Source organism: Solanum verrucosum, unplaced genomic scaffold (assembly GCF_900185275.1).
Source record: "Solanum verrucosum unplaced genomic scaffold, falcon-dt-bn FXZP01000015.1, whole genome shotgun sequence".
Classification (NCBI taxonomy): Eukaryota; Viridiplantae; Streptophyta; class Magnoliopsida; order Solanales; family Solanaceae; genus Solanum; species Solanum verrucosum.
The window spans coordinates 608,514-623,230 of NW_026020070.1; positions in this window are offsets into that span (position 1 = coordinate 608,514).

The window sequence follows — 14,717 nt, forward strand, 5'->3', positions numbered from 1 at the left end:
GTTTGTACGATGTTGGATAATTTAAAGAATGAGACACATACACCAATATAAGGTGAAAACATCATAGCACGTGTTTCAGTCAACGTGTGTCAAGCGATCAATGGGTCAATGAAACAATGGTTCCCTGCTTCTTCATTGTGTGAGACCCTGAAAAGTTAAAATGACTTTTCAATGAAATACCATGTTACCTTTTGTTGTTTCTTGAAGTTTCAATCAACGTTGCTACTTTAGCATGTTACTAATAGCCATGAATGATTCGGCAATGCCAGTGCCAATGCATGTCTAGGAAAGTAGTTGAATAGGAACAGATAGATTCAAGTAGAAAGGAAAGACAATTAATTGAATAATAAACTTATATACACAAGTCGGCTATTTCACTAACCATATTGGTATTGAGTGTAATTATGTGTATAAAGTTAAACATGAACTCGAGTTAACCTCTTTACAAGGATGAAGGATCGAAGAAGTAACTAATGAAGTAGAATGAAGTCTGGGGTATTGTGAGTAATTTGATTAAAAACGATTTAATCCAAACTTCTAGATTTAATAGAGGACATTTTAGTTTTGACTTTACAAAAAGGAGACAAAAAAAAATTAATAACGAAGAAGAAGCGGTAAAACAACTATGTACTTTAAGAATTTGGCGGGTATGAGGAAACTGGAATCTCATAGCCACACCATTTGTTATTGCTATATTAAATAGGAAAACAAATTCGTTAAAATGATTTAATCTGCTTTTATAAACCTTTTTCTGCAAAAAATTTACTGTTACTATTATTTAAAGCAAAATGCTTAAAAAACAACGATGAAGCAAGCGAAGAGTGGCGGCTAGGGGAAAGAGGAATTCCAGAGTTTGAAATCATTTTGATCTTTTTGTTTAAAAACAAGAGTTTCAAAAATTATTGGGCAAGGAAAATGAAAATAAAAAATACAAATTGAAATAAAGAGATAAATATTACAACAAAAATATTAAAATTCAGTGATACCAGAAAGACAAAACCTATTCCTATACACTCAAGAATCATCATCTTCACGAGAAACATTAACTTCCACCCTTATTTGATCTTTAAAATGCAGATCAAAACATATAAAGTTAAAAATAAATTTGAAGAAATATACGAAAATATTTATTGTCATTTTAGTATTTCTAATACAAACACAATCTTGTGTTTGAAGAAGCTGGCTAGTACATATATACTCATTTCTTTATTACTCCTTTCATTAACTCATTTCTTTATTATATATCTTTATTTGGATATATATACTATTAACAATATGTTTTGATATAGTATTTATTATAAAATAATTATTTATTGATCATATATTTATTTATGGTGTCTCTTTACTTATATAGTACATAATTTAGTGTATAGAGTTTTAGTTTATACACAGAGGATGCAATCATCGGTTGTGTTAAATATAAAGTTTTTTGTGCACAATCTAAGATAAAAATTGGATATGCCATCAGTACAATTATAGCACAAGATTATATATAATTTATCTTGATTATGGAAACAATATAGTTTCACCTTCTTGTGCTAGTCATTTTGTATGTATTGAACCGAACCGAGTAGAGATAGTTGATTTAGACTGACTGACAAAAGTATATTATATAAGCTGTTAAATATACTTATATTCTTAATCCTGATATAACTATTATGATCTGTATATATTAATTATTATTATTTTTATTTATTAAAAGGTGAGATTTTGAGATGGGTCAATATGTCTGGTAGATTGGATAATAATAATATGTATTGATGAAATAATAAGTTAGTTAATGAATCCATGTCTCGATATATATAGAGATTGATGATATGCCTTTTTTAGAAGCTTACAAGTTTTCATCGTGTCAAACCTTATAAGTGGATTTACGAATCTGACACATGAAATAAGTTAAACAGTGTTATAAAGGAAATTAATCTTTGAATTAATGTCGTCATTAATTTAATTTATTAATTAGTATCTGTAATCTTAGCATGAGGAATGACATAAGTGTTTAATGGGGAATTTTGAAATATAAATAGAGGAGTTCAATTACGAATTTCTAGTGGAATGATTTGTAATTTATTATGGTAATATTAATTCAAATTAATTATCTGAAATTATCTATCTAATAGAGAATTTATCCGCGCTTCGCGCAGTTGTAGAAAACGGTAAGATATCAATTACTTCTTCCGTCTGTTTTTATTTGTCTACTGTACTAAAAATAGATGTCAAACAATACTTGTCCAATTTGAAAATCAATTCATTATTTATCTATTTGTGTCTATTTTACCTTACAATTAGATACTATTCAATATTTAATACATTTTCCAAAGCATTAAATTTAATATATTTAAAAAGTAATATAATATTACCTTATTATTTATTGTTTCTTAAGGTGTTTGTTTAATAGTGGATAACTACCGTAGAATTTAGCTCATCTTTTTTATAATCGCCAAAAATTTGAAATTGTTTAAACTCCCTCTAACTTCTGAAATATGATACTTGCACCCCAGGGAGGTTTACTTCATCAATTTTCGCCGCGAATTAATTAGTGGTGTTTGTTTAGACACTTTAGAGGAGAAAATGACATTATTTTGATATAATTTGGACATAAAATATTTTGTTAGTAGTTAGCAGACTTCGCCAATGAAGCATAAGTTATTATTTTGACAAAAAAAGTATAAAATACAAAATAAAAGAAAAATCATAGAAAGAAAATGTAAAAGAGTGCACTAATTTTTTTACGATCTTAATCATTAAAAATAGAAGGAAACAATACGAAATCAATGCACAATCTTGCGAGCTCTTGTCGATGTCCACTCCCACAAATTGATCATCATTCAATAGCCTTCATGTTATTCTTCAAGTCAAACTAAAGCATGTAAACACCAAAAACATAACAACTTAAAGAGCTAATAATGTGATCATTTCTACAAATTCTTAGAGTGTCCTTATTTATAGTACTACAATATGAAATATCAAATAATGTCATGTCTATTAATTATTTTAGGGTTTATGATCATAAAAAATGTGAGAGTAATGAAAATAAAGATCACTAAATTACATTAACCGCTTGTTTGGATGGTTGGCTTGTTTTGATTGTTAATCTAATTTTATTGTATTGTATCGTTAAACTAATCGTAATAACGAAAATTCTCATTATTCTATAAGAAATGAGTTCTTAACATTACACATTTAATACTACTAAGAGAATAAAATGTGTGACTTTTCAAAAAACAAATGTAATATAGCATATAAAGTAGGAAAAAATAAAGAAAATCTCCAAAAAGAGAAAGACACCGTAAATTCAACCTCGGTGAAATTTCTCAACATCATACTAAATCCCAATAAAATGTAAGCATATCTAAAAATAAAAATAATTTAATAGAAAAATATATTAGTAATTTCTTCAGAATCATCAATTATATATGTTTATAAGTACAAATATTTATATCAATACATCTATTTTCAAGTTAATCAAATCATAACATTTATAAGTTCGTTAGCAATAATTTTCTTTAGTACTTATTTGTGAATGAATTAGAAATTATTTTTTGGTCAAGGATGATTAGATTGCTTGAATTGTAAAATGATGTTTTTTTTTTTTGGATTTACGTAAGTAATTATTATTTTATATTATTTTTCACTTTCCTAAGCTATGACGCTATAATGAATAGTGTAATTTTGATTAAATAAATAAACAATATACTTGTATTAAAATGAAACAAAAAGTAAGAGATAAAAAAAAGTGCATACACCATCTTTCCTGAGATTATTTCTATGCATTTTGAATGATCATAATTCTATTTTAATACCTTTCAAGCGTGGCATGACCATTTCATCCTCAATAACATAAAATGTTGTATTCATTCAATAATCTTAACGTCTATATTCCTTCAATGCCATCCCTCGCTCCTCCATTTTCTTGTCCTCTTTATTATTAGATAATACTTTAATATTGCTTTTCATTGAAAAATAAATAAAAGAGAAAAAAAGAGAAAACTTATTACATCAAAATTTGTTGTCATATTGAAGCTCTTTTATATATTGAAATTTAATTAATTTGTGTTACATAGATTTAATATTTCTTAACATGGGTCATTAAGAAAGTAGGCCTAGATTCAATATTCCTTAAGATTGGTGATCAATAAATTAGTTAGGCTCGCGTACATATAAAAATTTAAATAACCTGTATTGCACAAATTCAATATTCCTCAAGATTGGTGATAAAAAAAATTTAGTTAAATTTTGATACATTTGAATTAGAAATGAAAAACATAAAATTCAAATTCAAAATTAATAATATTATAATTTATATATAGTTTTTAAAAGAAGATAATTGATCTTACCTTGATGAGAGCAAACCTATTTAAATATAGAGAAAAAAAATTATATCATACATGAGGAAAGAGAAAAAAAAGATGAAAATAAAATTTACAAAGCATATTATTCACAAACGACAAAGTGGATTGTTGAACTTATACTTAAAACAAGAAGAGAGAATTGTTGAACTTACCAAATTTTAATGGAGATGTTACAAAGAGAATGAAAGTGAAATCAATTTGTGCCAGAAGGAATATGACATTTTCAGTTTGTATTTGTAAGTAAAAATTGGCAGATTTTTTCTCATACATTAATACTCATAATGATGATATTTAATTTATCCAATCAAAAAGAAAAAGAGAAGAAAACCAAAGTAACATAAGGAAAATGGTGAGATTCTAAGAAACATTAATACTATATTAATAAGGAAAGAAACAAAAAAAATTAAAATAACCTGTATTGCACAAATTCAATATTCCTCAAGATTGGTGATAAAAAAAATTTAGTTAAATTTTGATACATTTGAATTAGAAATGAAAAAACATATTCAAATTCAAAATTAATGATATTATAATCTATTTTTAAAAGAAGATAATTGATCTTACCTTGATGAGAACAAACCTATTTAAATATAGAGAAAAAATTATATCATACATGAGGAAAGAGAAAAAAAAGATGAAAATAAAATTTACAAAGCATATTATTCACAAACTACAAAGTGGATTGTTGAACTTATACTTAAAACAAGAAGAGAGAATTGTTGAACTTACCAAATTTTAATGGAGATGTTACAAAGAGAATGAAAGTGAAATCAATTTGTGCCAGAAGGAATATGACATTTTCAGTTTGTATTTGTAAGTAAAAATTGGCAGATTTTTTCTCATACATTAATACTCATAATGATGATATTTAATTTATCCAATCAAAAAGAAAAAGAGAAGAAAACCAAAGTAACATAAGGAAAATGGTGAGATTCTAAGAAACATTAATATCTATCTATATATAATAGGAGAAGAAAAAAGGACACATGTCAGCACCACAAAATTCAAAATTTTAAATTATAAATAATTAAATACTATATAACTAATTAAATATTCTAAATTCAAAATTTGAAATAAAAACACAAGTGTCAAAATCAATTGGTTATAAAACTCCACTTCAAATCAGTTAAAATATTCAAAATTCAATTTAAAAAAAATTATATCTAGGACAGATTTAATATTTAAAAAAAAAACTAATTTATACCTTTTAAAAAAAAAATGCATTTATATAAACACGGACACATGTCATCTATTTTTATATAAAAACTCTGACAAATGTCATCACAAAAAAAAGTCTATTTTATTTTTATTATCGTATAAAAAAAATTGCTTTTTAATATCGTATAAAGCGGTTTTTTAAATAACTTTTAAATCTGCTTTCTTTTTTTTTTGGATGCTGATTTTTTTTAAAAAAAAAGAAGTAGCATTGAAAAAAAAACTAAATTTGTTTAGCAGATTTCTAAAATGTGCATAAACGGTTTAAATTCACAAAAAGAGTTTTAAAAATAAATTTTAAAAATCAAAAGAATTCAAACACACGGTTTGCAAATCTCTCTAATTAATGAGTTAAAAAAAAACGGTTACAGAATTGAAACTATTTATATATATACTAATACTAATACTACAGTGATGTTGGCAAACCATTCTTTCAACTTTCTTTTCTTTGTATCAGTTTTTGTTCTTCTTTTATCTTTGTCTTATTTATATGTATACATTCATTGTTCTTCATTTTTGCTAAAAATGTTCAATCTAAATGTTAAATTTTGATATTTTTTTAGTGCGTTTGTGTGTCACTTCAAAATGTGACAGTTTAATATTTAGAAGATTCTTGGGGTATAAAATCAACACTAGAGGTAAGTATTTATAATTTTTTATTTTAGAATTTAACAAGTTTGTTCACCGTATTAATTCATGTCTCTTTTTTTAATATAGATTTTTAATTTTAGCGCAAGAAAAATTTGTCATGATCATAAATTTAATACAAAATTTTAACATATGTTTTTATTTGATTGTATAAACAATCATGATATGATCTCAATATTTTGTTGAAGTTATCTAAGATTCTATACTATTTTAGTAGTATATTTTGAGTTTGTTGGTTTGATGCTTAAGTTTTAATTAGTCGAATAATTAGTGTGTTGATTTTGTTTTTTTGATACTTTCTAATAATGAAGTAAGAAACTATTTAAAAATTATAAAAAATATTTTTTTAAAGAGTTACATAATATTTTTAATTTATATTTTTAAATTTTAAATTCAAAATTTTGAATTGAGAGTGGTTAATTAATTTTAAAAACATAAGTTTAAAATTAGAAATTAGAAACAAAATATATGTAGTTTTAAAGCTAATCATAACCGTTTAAGGATAATATTTATTATAATCTTAAATTTTAACATTTCTATTTAGACTAATTAATTAGTTTGCCTAATTAGTTTTAAGGATCACGCATTATCCAGTCTTTTAAGCCTTCTGTTTATTTAGTTTAGTTTTTATTTCATAGCCTTTAAGTAGTATTGTTGTGAAGAGTATGATGTTTAAACATATGTTATTTACATTTTCCTATAAAGTTCGATAAAACTATTATTTGTCTTATAGATGGGACATCTTTGATAATTCTATCTTTTTTTATTAGAGCATGTTTGGATAGATTTATAACTTATGGTTTATAAGACAAAGTCACAAAATATAATTCCTAAAATCCTATTGCATCATAGAAAAATAATTTCCTTATTAAAATTAATTATTTGTAATTTGTAATCATATTAAATTCTAAACTAAAATTTTAAAAATTAAGTTTTATTAAAGAATTACTTAATTTATCGTGATATAACCATTTAAAAAAATATATAAAATTTATATTAACATAACGATTAAAAAATTTAAAATTTAAATGATCCGCTTACAAATTTTAAAAAATATTTAAATAAAATGTGAATATAAAACTGAATTACTAACTAAATATTATCATTTTTTTTCTAATATTAAACATTTATTTACAGTTAGAATTTAAATAGTCGATTTTACAACTTTCCATTACATTTCCACCTATACACGAACTCTTTAAAACTGATTAACAAAAAATTAATAAAATAAAAAATTAGATTTTGTTAAGAATAAAAGTAAATTTATTTATTTGCAAATTCACTAAATATGCTTACTAGAAAAGTGTAAATCATGATTTTTTTACCCCTTTTGAATAGCAACTACAAGGCAAGTTTTTGTCTCCTGTGATGATGAAAATTAATTAATTTATCTCCAATTATTATTGCAGTTATTTTTTTTTAATTATTAAGCACAATTTTAAATTTTCGTATGGTAATTTTATGAAGGAATCCTTCAAAAAAGGTAACTGATTAAGAACTTCTTCGCCTAATTATTTTGGATCATACTTTTATCATGAAAATTATTTTCAAAGTAAATTTTAAAAGTATTTATTAACAATAGATAATCAAAAAATTTCACCTGCTTAACTTATCCATATTAAAAATTACAATTTTTTTTTTCAAATAACTTATCCAAAAAAACATGCTCCTAAATCATAGGTGCACAATAAATCATTTATCTCCAACCCAAAATAACATACATGCAATAGAATTTTTCAAACATAAATAATTATAAAAATAAATATGGATAGTTTTTTTAAAAATAAATATAAAAATAAAGATAGATATGCTTTTCTTCAAAAAGTACAGGCAAAAGAAAATAAGACATGCAGCATATATGCTGGGTTATTCAATTATGAATATGAACAGTACGTATTAGTAAATATATTAATTTTTAAAAGAATTAATTTAAAAATAAAATTTATTTATTTTTTAAAAAATGGATAACTACAGTTATATAAACTGCATACAAATAATTAAATAACCTCATTAATTTTTATCATAATAAAGCACTACAAAAAAATATTATGTTGATAAAAATAATAACCATATCTTTTTTTTTATAAATAACAGAAATATTAATGGGTAGAAAATAATAAGCTATAGTTAAATATTTTCTTTTAAAATAAATAAATTATAGAACAAAGTGATGAAATCATATTATATGTTATTTATTTGAAAAGTAATTTTTTAAAACTATTAGTATACTTAAGATAAATGAATTGTCTTTAACTTTTAGAATATAGAAATCTATCCATAGATTTTTAAAGAAAATTGTACAAAAAAGAACTATTATTTTTCAATTCTAATCTTATACTAATTTAAGGATGTAAAAAATATTTTGAACCTTTTTTATTCAAAGAAAACAACATGCAAAAAAAGGTCATTTAATAACATTTCATGTGAAAAGTTTGAACTAATAAATTGTTAATATGAAAAAAATAATAATTTATTAATACAACATAAAAATAATACATGACAAACGTGTAAAAGTATTTGAACTATTTTATATTTTCTGAAATTAAATAATTAAAAAATTAATATATCCGCACAAAGCACGAGTACGTATACTAGTTATATTAATAAGGAAAGAAACAAATGAGATATAATTCATCTAATTAAAACGAAAAACTTTTGTAACATAAAGCATATAGAGAGATTCTAGGAAATTAATAGTATTTTATTGATAAGGAAAGGAATAAATGAAATAACGTTATTAGTTAACATATATGATTAGTAGGAGTGATTTCAATAAATGCTAATAATAATTAATAAGGAAATATATAGTTTTTCATGAAGGTTTTAAATAGAAAATATGCAAAAATTTCAAAATTCTGACCAAATAGCTAAATAGTCATTCTGGCCATTGAGGCATGCCACATCATCATTTTTATATTCGGCTTTATATTATTATATAGATATATAAAAGGAGAAGAAAAATGTCACATGTCACCACCACAATTTTTTAGAGTTTAAAATTTAAAATAATTTTATACAATCAATATCAATAATTATTTAAATAAAACATATACATATCAATAATTATGTGTCAATACTACAAAATTGATAGATATATTAAATAATAAATAACAATTTAAAAAACAAAACATTTAAAATAACAAACCATAAACAGTTGAAAATTTTGTTTACGTTAACTACACTTCATAGAATTATTTAAATTTAAAAAACTTAATTACTTTTAAATATAAAGATCTAAAGTTTTAAATTTAATACAAATTGTTTTGGGGACAGTTCTAAAAAGACATAATACATATATTGAACCCTAAACTTGGATTCAAATTTTAACTTTGACCTCCAACTTTCAAAGTGCACAAATAGACACTTTAACTATCCAACTTTTAAATAAATAAACACACGATTTTTGCAGCCAAAGAGCGTGAAATGCAAATGCTCCAACGTGTATTAGTGAGCCACTCAATGGCTGCCAACTAATTAAATATTTTACACATCATTTTAGAACTAAAAAAATCAAAATTAATTTTAATTTATATACAAGAATCAAAATTAATTCCTCCTAATGGTTTTTAGAGCTTGGAGCTCATTGTTTGACGGAGCTTAGAGTTTGTTGATGGCTGGCTTCTTGGTTTAGGTGTTTGTGGTTGTTGGGTCTGTTTTCATGGGGTTTGGGGGGTCATTTGGATTCTCACCGGAGATGGCAGATCTGATGGGTTTGGGGTCGGGTATTTGGTGGGTTTAGCGAGCTCGAAGGTCGTTCGCTTCATGGGTTGTGCTCCGGTGTGAGGAAGAAGGAGAACGGTTGGGTATTTGGTGGCGTTTTGCCTGAAAAAGAAGAAAATGAACGGAGGTTTTGGGTTGTCGGAGATTGGCCGGAATCTGAAGGTAGAGTTGTCGTTTCAGCATTTTTTTATTGTTGTGGGACTCGAAAATTACTCCTAACTCGCGCAGAATACGTGCACATCACACGTTTTGCCAAGTAGGATTCGTGTGTTTATTTAATAAACGGTTGGATAGTTAAAGTGCATGTTTGTGCACTATGAAAGTTGGAGATCAAAATTAAAATTTGAAGTCAAGTTTAGGGTCCAATATATGTATTATGCCTTCTAAAAATAGGATATTTGAATCCATTTTCAGTGGAAGTTATAATAATAATAATAAGGCTTAAGTCATCGACCGCCCCTTAAAATTGTCTACATAATTCACTTAGACACCTCAACTAAGACTTGTACCTATTGAACACCTAAATTGTTCAAAACATGTACCTATTAAACACAAAATACTGATATGGCAAAAAATGTGTTTGCACTTCCGTGAAGCGCGTGAAAAGATTCAAAATAGTGTCTTTTTGAATTTTTTTTACATTTTTTCTTCTTTTATTGACACTTGACATTATAATTAACTTAAAAACATTTTTCTTCTTTCATTTACACTTTTTCAAAAAAGAAAAGGACCACACTCCCTACCTATCATATTCTTCATACTTTAGTTTGCAAAACTTTCTTCATTTTAGCTCCAACATTGTTTTTCTTTCTTTTTTATAAAAAAAGGAATATTATTTCTTCCAAATATGAAGATAAATGAAAATCAACTATGAAGATTCAAATTTGAAACGTATGATTTATTTCAAATTTCATAAAAATAAGGAACAAATATGAAGAAGAAGAAAGAAGATAAATGATTTTTACTTATAAAAAAAGTTAGCTGATATTTGTTTATCACAATTTCCGAACAAAGATTTTACTCAAATTCATATATAAACCCATTAAATTTATCAAAAATGACATTCAAAAACTTTGAAAGAATTAATTGTTAAGCTATCAATTTCATTTCGTCATCGATGTAGAAATGAATAATCGCCGGCAAAATTTTCTTTCTTCTTCACTCTTAGTATGAAAATCTATATATATCTTTTGTAAAAGCTAATCTTCAAGTTATTTGAAAAGAATTAAGTTGTGTGATTTGAGAAAGAATGTGTTTTGGGAAGAAGATGAAGATGAAAGGGGGTTGGGTAGGGGTGGGGTTGGTAGAATAGGTTGACATTTTCATTTTTTTCGTTTTCTTTTTTAAAAAAGTAGATATAAAAAGTGTTTGAAATAATTTTAAACAAATTTTTTTTTTTTTATAATTTTCGGGCCCCAGTGCCACATGTTATTTTTTAATTAGCCGGTTTGCCACATCACTGCAAGTGTATCACACATTCTTCATATGTTTTGTTGATTATCAAAAAATGCCTAATAGGAACAATTTTTTAATTGGTAAAAGTGTTCAATAGGTACTAGTCTTAGTTGAGGTGTCTAAGTGAATTATGCGGACAACTTTAAGGGACCGCTGATAACTTAAGCCTAATAATAATAATAATTATGATGACGATGATGATGATGATGATGATGATAATAATGATAATAATAATAATTATTATTATTATTATCATAATTATAATTATAATTCCATAATTATTCAATATTTTACAAAATTCCATTTCTTTATAATTTAGCTTATACATTATTAAAAATTTGAAGATTTAACTTATCTTGAAAATACAAATTGAAATTAAAAATAAAAGCTAATAGAGAGATAATTGTTTATATATTTTTTACGTTTTGGACTCTTTTAAAAAAAAATCTATCTATATATGAAAGGAGAAGAAAAAAATGACGCATGTCACTACCACAATTTTTTAGAATTTAAAATTTAAAATTATTTATATAATCAATAATCAATAATTATTTAAATAAAATAGACACATGTCAATAATTATGTGTCAGCACCACAAAATTTATAGATATATTAAATAATAAATAAACAATTTAAAAAACAAAACATTTAAAATAACAAACCATAAACAGTTTAAAAATTTGTTTACGTTAACTACACTTCATAGAATTATTTAAATTTACAAAACTTAATTACTTTTAAAATATAAAGATCTAAAATTTTAAATTTTTAAATTTAATACAAATTATTTTGGGGACAGTTCTAAAATATAGGATGTTTGAATCCTTTTTCAGTGGGAAGTTTTAATAATAATTAATAATAATAATAATAATAATATTATTATTATTATTATTATTATTATTATTATTATTATTATTATTATAATTCTGTAGTTATTCAATACTTTACAAAATTCTATTTCTTTATAATTAGCTTATACATTATTAAAAATTTGAAGATTTAACTTCTCTTGAAAATAAAAATTTGAAAATAAAAGCTAATAGAGAGATAATTGTTTATATATTTTACGTTTTGGACTCTTTTTAAAAAAAAATAGATTAATAATAATAATAATAATAATAATAATAATTAATAATAATAATAATTATTATTATTATTATTATAATTATAATTCCGTAATTATTCAATATTTTACAAAATTCTATTTCTTTAAATTTAGCTTATACATTATTAAAAATATGTAGATTTAACTTATCTTGAAAATAAAAATTGAAATCGAAAATAAAAGCTTAATAGAGAGATAATTGTTTATATATTTTTACATATTGGACTCTTTTTAGAAAAAAAATAGAAATGACAATTGTTAACTCTTTTTTTCCTTTCAAAATTGAATACGGTTTTCAAGCGTTTTAAAAGATAAATAAAAAAAATTATAATTGGAAATTACAGAGTGATAAAATTGCAAGATAAAAAGATAAATAAAAAAATAACAAAATCAAAACAAATTTTTGGTTCCATCACATCCGAATAATATTTTGGAACTTCCAAACAGTTATGTAGAATTTGAAAATAATGGATAGACAGGTTTTGTCAACCGTTTCAAACTTCCACAAAACATTCGGATAATATTTTACTTTTGCTAACTCTTTATATGTTGTTGCTTTGTGGATTTCTTGCTATGCAGAGACAAACAAGAGGCATCAGAGAGTACTCCCCTTTTGGAACATGATATCTTAACATAAGGACATGAAACTACTAAAGAAAAGCAAAGAAGATTTGTAAGCAACTTTAATCTTTTTTATGTATGGTAAGTTGGGCAGAAACTGCTGCTAAATATTTGATTGTAAAAGTGTAGATGCATGAGATTAACTTTACGGGTAAATGAAGCACGTTCATTGTACGATCTTTTTTTTCTTCACAAGATGTTCTTATGAATCTCATAAATGAACCTTCATTATGTATATGCATGTCCATATCATTCTCTACTATTGTGATTAGGGCCTCAGCAAAGTTTAACTCATTAACGTGAAATTAAATGCGGTGAAATAATCTGAATACGAAATAACGAGAGAAAAAAACACTATTATCGAATCTTGCCTCTATATATAGATTTGAATGGATGTTTAAAATGAAGTAGTAATAATGCATTTACAGATTATTCATGACTAATACTTTTTTTAATTTGTTAAAGCTTTTTCTTTAACTTCTATTTGTGTTTTTGTTAAATAGAAATGGTCAAATGGATGGAAAACGAAGGATTATTTCATTATGAAAAACATATCCAATGGATAGACCAAGGAAAGTGAAATACTTAATTACACACTTGGCATACTTGAATATTAATATACTCATATTTTTTTAAAGAATACAAATTAAGTATAATTTTATTTATTTATTTTTTTGCAAAATCAATACGTAGTCATTGTTAATTGTCTACCCTCAATGTCCACATCTTTTTGTTTTTATCTTGACATATGAATTACTCTATTTTTTCTTTTTTCATCCAGGTGCTTGATGTTGAAAAAGATGTATAATAAGATATGAACCATTGCATTATATCTCTTAGTTCAAGGATCAAGAACAATCAAATCTAATTGTTGTAAATACTATTTGTTTGAATTTCAATATTCCATTATTAAATTTGAAAAAAAAAGTTATTATAAGAATTTTTTTTGAATTGGAAATTGATATAGTATCTTTTTTTTTCTGGAATATATTTCGATTAATGAATAAGTATTTAGATAATGCACATATTGCACTGTTCCTAAAATTAGATTCCCTTAAATATAAACTGAAAAATTCAAGAATAAAAAACAATCAATCTACTTGATTTGAATTCTATTTAATTCATTTTTCTATATTCCATTATTGAATTTGTATAAATTAGTTATTATAAGATTATTATGTTTCAACTGGAAGTTGATATAATATATTTTTTTCCTGCAATATTTTTTAATTAATAAATAAGTATTTAGATAATACACATTACACTATTCATCAAAATTAGATTAACATAATGAAGTATTTAGATAATACACATATTATTGTTCATAAATTTGAAATTGAAGAGATGTGAATAATAAAATAAAATTTATTTTTTCAAAAAGAAAAATATAATTACATAAAATAACTAAATATATATGTTTTTATATTAATAAGAAAATCTCTTGATTATATTAAGTCAAGAATTGGTTGAATTTTTTTTTTTAAAAAAAAAATACTATGATTTAACCTACTAAAATAAGACATTACAATCTAAAACGATTAGAAATAATTAACAAACGATTAGAAATAATACTTTAATAACACTCACACTTCTTCTTGGAG